The sequence below is a fragment of the Aulostomus chinensis genome, chromosome 18 (assembly GCF_037954235.1).
Source record: "Aulostomus chinensis isolate RoL2024-O1b breed Wild chromosome 18, RoL_Achi_v1.0, whole genome shotgun sequence".
NCBI lineage: Eukaryota > Metazoa > Chordata > Actinopteri > Syngnathiformes > Aulostomidae > Aulostomus > Aulostomus chinensis.
The window spans coordinates 16,968,686-16,976,139 of record NC_141337.1 but is presented as its reverse complement, the minus strand read 5'-3'; the positions used below and the strand labels follow the sequence as shown (position 1 = coordinate 16,976,139).

At 42.9% G+C, this 7,454-nt stretch overlaps 1 protein-coding gene across 1 annotated transcript in view; it reads left to right on the top strand.

Moving 5' to 3' along the window:
• The first annotated feature begins 688 nt into the window (after window positions 1-688).
• The window catches only part of myo15aa (myosin XVAa), a 46,894-nt gene continuing 40,128 nt past the window's right edge, over window positions 689-7,454 (top strand). The window contains exon 1 of the mRNA XM_086186314.1: window positions 689-756. The gene's annotated coding sequence lies outside the window, so the exon portion shown is untranslated. The remainder of the gene's footprint in view (window positions 757-7,454) is intronic.

Below are 7,454 nucleotides of genomic sequence, written 5' to 3'. Positions count from 1 at the left end.
TGTGTGTGTGTGTGTGTGTGTGTGTGTGTGTGTGTGTGTGTGTGTGTGTGTGTGTGTGTGTGTGTGTGGGTGGGTTGGTGACAAAGCTCCTCCTACACACTATACAAGTGTGTGAGTCGCCTTTTATGTGGCATGTGTTTGTGAGCGGTGCTGATAAGGGCCTCTAACACTCAAACACACAAACCCCTCAAAACCCTCTGTCAGGGTCTTTGCTTCAGCCGCTGACGTTGAGAGGCCAGTGTGGGATGATGATAGCATACCGTGTGTGTGTGCCTGTGTGTGTGCGTGTAATACAACCAATTAACCAACAATGGATCTACCCAGTTGTTTACTCTGGCACTTATCCACGGGGGAGCACGGTAGAACTACACGTACAATACAAGTGTGTTTGCTAAGAAACCTAATCATTGCACTGCTGATGCATGGATTGATGTAAAGAATGGTTCTTATAGCTGAAGCAAATGCTTTCATTTGTTCTGTGGATGAACCGGTAATCAATGAAGCTTCACTGAAACGCGAGTGTATGTTTACTGTGGACAGCCCATTGTGTGCCCAGACAGTGTGTGTAATTTAAGGAAATGGAAGAGAATGAGGTTGTGTTTGCATGTGCGCGTGGGCAGAACGCTATAAAACATCAGCAGAGGGTCCACTGACTTAGATTTCTTTGCCCAGGCAGCAAGGGGATGGTTTCAGTGGATATTTGTGGAGAATAAGTGCTCAAACTACCGTTCTGTGTCATTTAAAAGAGCAGATGAGGTAAGTCAGACATTACTCTAAAGGTATTCTATGTATTACATGAGAGGATATGGTGTATTTCATAAAATGTGCTGTGGGCTGACTCTTGTGACTGTGCTCTCGCCGAGGAAACGAGGAGAGCTTCATTGATTCTGCTGTTGCAAAATGCTGAAATATCTATCCGGAGACAGTGCAAAAGAATTTCTGAAAAGCAAAGTGAATGCAGGTTCTCAGACCTGCCTTCTATGTAATGGGCAGTAGGGGGCGACCTCTCTTGTTTCTATAAGAAGTCCAGCAGTATTCTAGAAATCATCTTTTCACCTGAATTTATTACCTGAGATGGTGGTCTGATTCATCGTTTCAAGTCCTCTTAGGGTGCAACATAGCAGAGTCCGCAGGACCACACTCAGGTCCAGAATGGTCACGTTTGATTCAAAAACTACAAGATAATAACTAACTTAAGGTTTCGAATTCACAACCTGATGATCTCCCGTCCCAGAGCCCGCACGTGTCCACATTCTGGTTATCGCTCCATTTATTTCACAAATGTTATCTCTGTTTGCATTCATCTTTTTTTTTTCACCTTCCTGCTGTGAAGGTCAAACTCAGATTTTTAAATTTGTTTTGTTTTTTTTAAATTTACGATTAAGTTTCACAGAATAGTTGTACAGAAACACCTATTTCTCACAGATATTTGCGGGCTGCATGCTGAAACACAGAGGAATGGTTTTCGCTTGCATTTAAAATGGCAATTGATCAAAATTATGAACTCATAATACCTTTTGATTTGATTTGATTTGACGGTTAGATTTTCAAGTTCAGGAGCTCAAGCTTCAGCTTTGATTGCACCGTGTGTTGCTTACCAGCTGATAGAACAACAACTCAGTCTCCAACAATTCTATGATTGCCGTAAAATGCAAAATTTATGTTTATTTTCTTCTTCTTCTTCTTCTTTTTAATGAGCAGCGTGTTTAACTATTTCCCGGAGGTTTATTGTGGCGCGTCGTGCTCCTTCAGCACCACGGACAGCTCTCATCAGTCAACCCAAACTCAGTAAGTTACTGTGACGTCAAGCTGTCCTCTCTGTATGTGTGGACGGAAAGAAAGAAAAAAGAAAAAAGGCCAGTTTACCTCAACTATTACTTCATCTATTCTAACTGTTTCGATCAATGGAAGAACCTGAAGTAGGCCCAAATTTAATATCAGAAACCTGAATCCTCTAAATCCACAGTCACCTGATGACAGTCTTGTATTTCAGGTCAAAATGACTGACAGTTCTCTCTTTATTTAAATTCAGGAGCAACAAAGGGAGCATCTTATTCTCAGGTCTATTTATAAGAGTTCATCAAGCCAAGTGTTGATGCTTGATCCTCTGAGTCAGGTCTTTAGCAGCTGCTGTCGTGTCTCCATTGTTAAGAAGCGAGGTAATCTGGCAGCGAAGGTTAAGACTTGAATGGAGTTTAAAGGCTTACAGGAAACCTGAGTCCAGTCTCCTCATCCTCTCGCTCCCTTCTTCTGCCACGCTGTCCTTCAGTCTATTTTCCTCCTTATGACCGACAAAGAAAACCGTTCCTATGCTATGGTCCTTGTTTTCCTCCATTTTGATTCACATGGAGCGACCGCTGTCATTGTTCTGATGGTGATGCTCCTTCAGGTTGGTTTTAGGGTTAGAAATACACTTGTGACAATTAATCATCAAGTTCCGGGCATAGATGTGACTGAATGATGTGTACCATATAATAACATCTCTTCTGTCTATTTACTTGTGTGTGTGTGTGTGTGTGTGTGTGTGTGTGTGTGTGTGTGTGTGTGTGTGTGTGTGTGTGTGTGTGTGTGTGTTTCAGTCATTAAATGAGCTGGCTGGCAGTGCTCTGCTCAGGTGATCCTCTTTATTAGTCTTGAGTTGTTGAGTGCATCAATTGAAAGCCTGCTGTCAGTCATTTGCACGCCGATGAAGAGACTCTCCCCTTCATCCCTCAGTCACGCACTCATTCACTTCCGTCACCATGACCCTCTATATTAGGGGTTCCCAGAGAGGAGATCAGAACCCCCCAGGGGGTTACGAGACACAGACAGCCAGGCTGTGCAATGATGAATCTGAAGAAGACATAAATGTCATGAAAGATTAAAAGATTGCGCAATAAATTTGAATATGAACGTCTCACGGAGGGGGTGACACATCCTGGGGACCTTTAGTTTAGCGTCAGGGGCTGTCAAGTTTGGAAAGCCCTGCTCCATATCAGCGGTTGCCACCTGAGCCTGCACACCAGTTTTCACTTCTTCTCTCTTCAGCACCTGTAAACTGTCGTTCATTCATTTGTGTGTCCCTTCACCTCTGTACTAGTGCCCAGCTCCCTCTCCTCTTTCCCCCTCGCTGTCATCTACTCTCTATTCATTAGCAGCTCCCTCATTTAACAGACAGCAGATACATGTCGCACATATCAAATAGATCTTCTTCTCTTTACCTGTTTGGTCACCAACAACCTTCGCTGTGGGTGGATCTGATGAAAACTTTTGAACCCTTCCTCCTCCTCTTCCTCCATCTGCATACTGCAGTCAGATGATCCCAACAGATGCTTTTGTTGTTATTGCCGCACCCTGCAGCAGTGTAGAGTTGTGTCATGGTCACTGCCCTGTGGGATATTTGATTCAGCTCAGATCCTATTTGAGGTCAAGACTGTTTATCCGTCCAGTTTCTGTCAGCAGAGACAAACGTTTTAATTGTATCTGGCGTAAGTGAACATAGGATGATGTTTTGTTCTCTATATACCGTGTTGAAAAAAAAAAATTTCCCCCTGCAATTGATGAAAAAGTCATGAAGCCTGGCCTTGTTTTCTTAATGCCGTCTCCCAGGTTTATTTGAAACTCCTGGATATTAAAGGGTGGATTCATGTAATCAACTTGAAATTTTTTTTGCAGTTTTTGGGGAAATTATTTGTGTTTTGTTTATGGTCCATCTGCTCTGTGGTGTCTGGCTGTTAACCCCTGACTCAAGTATGTATAATATATAGGTAGGGGAGCAGACCAGGGTAGGTTTGACCCTTTGTGATATATTTAGAGCAGCCTGCGATGAATGTTTTATCCATGCTGTGTAGGCACAACAGAGGGCAGTCATGAAACATTCATATCTGCCACTGAGATGACCTCCTTGAATATCAGCCCGTCATCCAAGACTTAACATCAGACCATTCTCAATGAATTGACATCGGACGTTTACGCAACCGTCACACCTACCATTATTTGCGTTGAACTTCGATGGACGGCAAATGATTCCATCATTTCTTTAATCCCTGAGTCTGGTATTGGAGAGGGGAAGAGAGATCTGAACTCTGTTGTCAGATCCAGATGTTCATTTTAGTAGAAAGTTGCATATTAGAAGCAGTTTGCTGAGTAGAACTATAGATTTAGTGAATGTGAAAGGAATCTCGTGATTTTTCTTTAAAAGGGCCCAATTTTCATGTATGTTTAGGGGTCAAATGACTGGAATCATTCCAATATTGAGTGAGTACACTTGAAACTGTGACCCCTGAATTGCTACGATGTAACGACACTGTGGTACATCAAAATTTGTCTTCATGCTTGATTTGACACTGACTGGATCATTTTATTATTCTCACTGTCTGACAGCATCATTGACAGGATCCTGATAGAAAGACATTTTTACCTATTTTTAATTACTCTCTGGTACGGTGGTCTCAACTTCCAGATATTGAAGATATTATTATAAATATTGAGATATTATTATTCATATTATTCATATTATTCATATTATTCATATTATTATTATTATTATTATTATCAAGTGGACTCAAGTGGAAGTTGTGAAGGTGGACCTCTTGGGGAAAAGAAACACTTCTTAAAGTCCCTTTAAAAATATAGGATTGGAAATGAAGTAACAGGAAAAATGTAGTATATATGCTTGAAATGTCCACATTTTTAAATGTCATGTCATCGTTTTACATTACACACATTTTTTTTGGAGAACTTTATGTGCTTTGATTTTAACTAAATGGGATAAAAGCGATAACTGCACCCACTGCTAATTAATCAAGCAATGATACAACATTGCATTGTTGATGCAACAAAATATTTAAGCCATCACTGGGTTTTTGCTGAATCTGGTAGTGGTGTGTTTGTGTGTGTGTGTGTGTGTGTGTGTGTGTGTGCGTGTGTGTGTGTGTGTTTGTGTGTTGTGGTTCTGCATGGCTTTGCCTCTCAGACACAGTTTAGCAACAGCTCAGCCAGCCTGCATTATTGATACAGAAGCGAGCCTGCAGATAAAGTTACCCTGAGACAGTTTACTGGTACATTAAGGTGCCTTTTGCGACTGTGGTCACACTCACTCTGACACACACACACACACACACACATGTACACACACACACATGTACACACACACACACACACAGGCACACATACATACACACACTGTGTATGCACTCACATGTGTTGAGTGTTTAACGAGGCCTCAAGTTGAGATGGACGTGGGAGGGATGAAGTCGCAGTAACCAGAGAGATGCAGAAGGTTGCAGCAGGTCACAAAGGCAAACTGACGTGGATGTGGGAGGATACAAGCATCAGTTCAACACACATACACACTCAGACAAAGACGAGGATACCCCTGAAGGCTGAGACTTACACAAACACATCGGCTCTCCTTGTCGGGGGGGAGGGCTATCCTGCCAGAGTTGGTGTAGTGGCCAAGATGAGGATTCACTGCTGGACTCACAGGACGCAGTAACAATGGGAGTCACACAAAGGACTACACAGACTCTGTCACTGGGATAGTCAGGTCTTCTATTCATCAGGTGACCCTGGGAAGTTACTCACAAAGAGCAACAGCACCAGGATTTTACTAGTATTTTTGCTATGCTGGATGCTATATTTTCAAGGACTAGAAGAGCCAGAGGTGACGTGTTGGTACGAATTAAAGACACTGTGAGCGGAGTGATTTTTTTTTTTATCTATATATTTTAAACTTGATCAGCATCAAGTTTTTTTTGACAGATTTCTATCTCTTTTTACTCATGCCCTGACAACAGCTCTTTTGCTGAGCCTTGAAGACGTACTGTAATGTGAGTGAGCACTGATGGCTGAGATTCAAAGTCCATTACTAGATTGTATTTTGAAGGACTGTGGTTTGTGTTTGTCTCAGTGTGCATTATAGAACAACTGGTCTGGGACAGGGTGTGCTTCAGTGTATGTTTCTGGGGTGTCACAGAGAAAGATCGAATGGAAGAGGAAGAAGAGAGGATTTGAAAAAAGTTTGAAAGACTGTCCCCACTGACACTGAAACTGACCTGTTTCTGAGTCCCAATTCTTATTTAAATAAAGTGCAGTAGGAGACATCATGCCCTCTAAAAAAGGTGACACAAAATCAGCTGCCAAGAAAGGCAAGTCAGAGGAACCGAAGAAAGGAGGAAAGGATGAGAAGAAGGGAGGGAAAGATGACAAGAAGGGGGCAAAGAAAGTTGAGGAACCAGTGAAGGGGAAAGAGGATGGGAAGAAGGGAAAGAAACCTGTCAGTGAGTCCGAGGAGGGGTCAGAGGAAGAAGAAGAGGAGATGAAGACTGAGGAAGAAGAGGGGGATGAGAGTGAAGAAGAGGTAGTAACTAAGAAAGCAGCACCGCTGGATAAAGGGAAAGGTAAAGCAGCTTTGAAAGGTGCATCCAAGGCCATGGCTATGAAGGGTTTTAAACCCTCTAAACAGTCCACTCCGGCTGATAACAAGGAAGAGGAGGGAGACAAGGGGAAGACACAGGTTAAGAAAGGGATGGGAGCAGTCAACCTGAAAAAGATGAGTGATGTCCATATCAAAGGAGCCTCCAAGGCAATGATGGGCTTTGCCGCAGAGGGACAGAAGAAAAACCTTGCTGTGAAAAAAGCACAAAAGACATCTGATGCCAAGAATCACCTCAAAGGAGCCTCCAAAGCTCTCTCAGGCCTGACGGGGAAGTCCTCTCCTTTTAACTTGCCCTCTAAACAACAGCAGCCAGAGAAAACAGCACCAAAGAGAAACCTTAAAAGCACATCCAGACTCTTCCTACGGCTCTCCAAGAAAAAGAAACCACCAGCTGATGGTAAACCTCTTCTAGGAACCAGCAAGCTTGTTGCTGGGTTTGGGGCTAAATATCCGTCTGGGGACAAAAAGCCAGGTCTATCTGGCTTTAACCTGTTCAATAAAAAAGATGATAACTCAAAAGAAACCCCACCGCCGAAAAAGACAATAAATCTGTCCAGTTTAGGGGAGAAGGGTAAGATAGGAACAGAGGCAAAGGGACTTGGGGGGAAATTCAAAGGGATGTTTGGGAAAAAGAAATCAGAGCCAGTGTTTAAGAAAAAAGGTTTGATGTTGGGGAGGATAGCTGCAGCAACTAACTGGCTTACAGGGAGGTTCCTAAACTCTAAAGGTCAAGGTCGACTGGGAACCCGTGCAGGAAGAAACCGGCTGTCGTTTGCTAACAGAGACACTAGGGGGAGACAAACACATTATTGCAATGAGGGCTTTGAGTATGATGATGAGTATGGATATGAGGATGATTACCACCACATGGGGCCAAGAGGCTTCTCGAGACAACCAATGTCCTATCACACATATGGCCCTTATGGAGAGGAGTTGGATTACTATGATGATGAAGAGTGGGAAGATGAATATGGTTACTATGATGACGAAGGCAATTTCTACTGGGATGATGAGTTTTACTGTGATGACACGGACT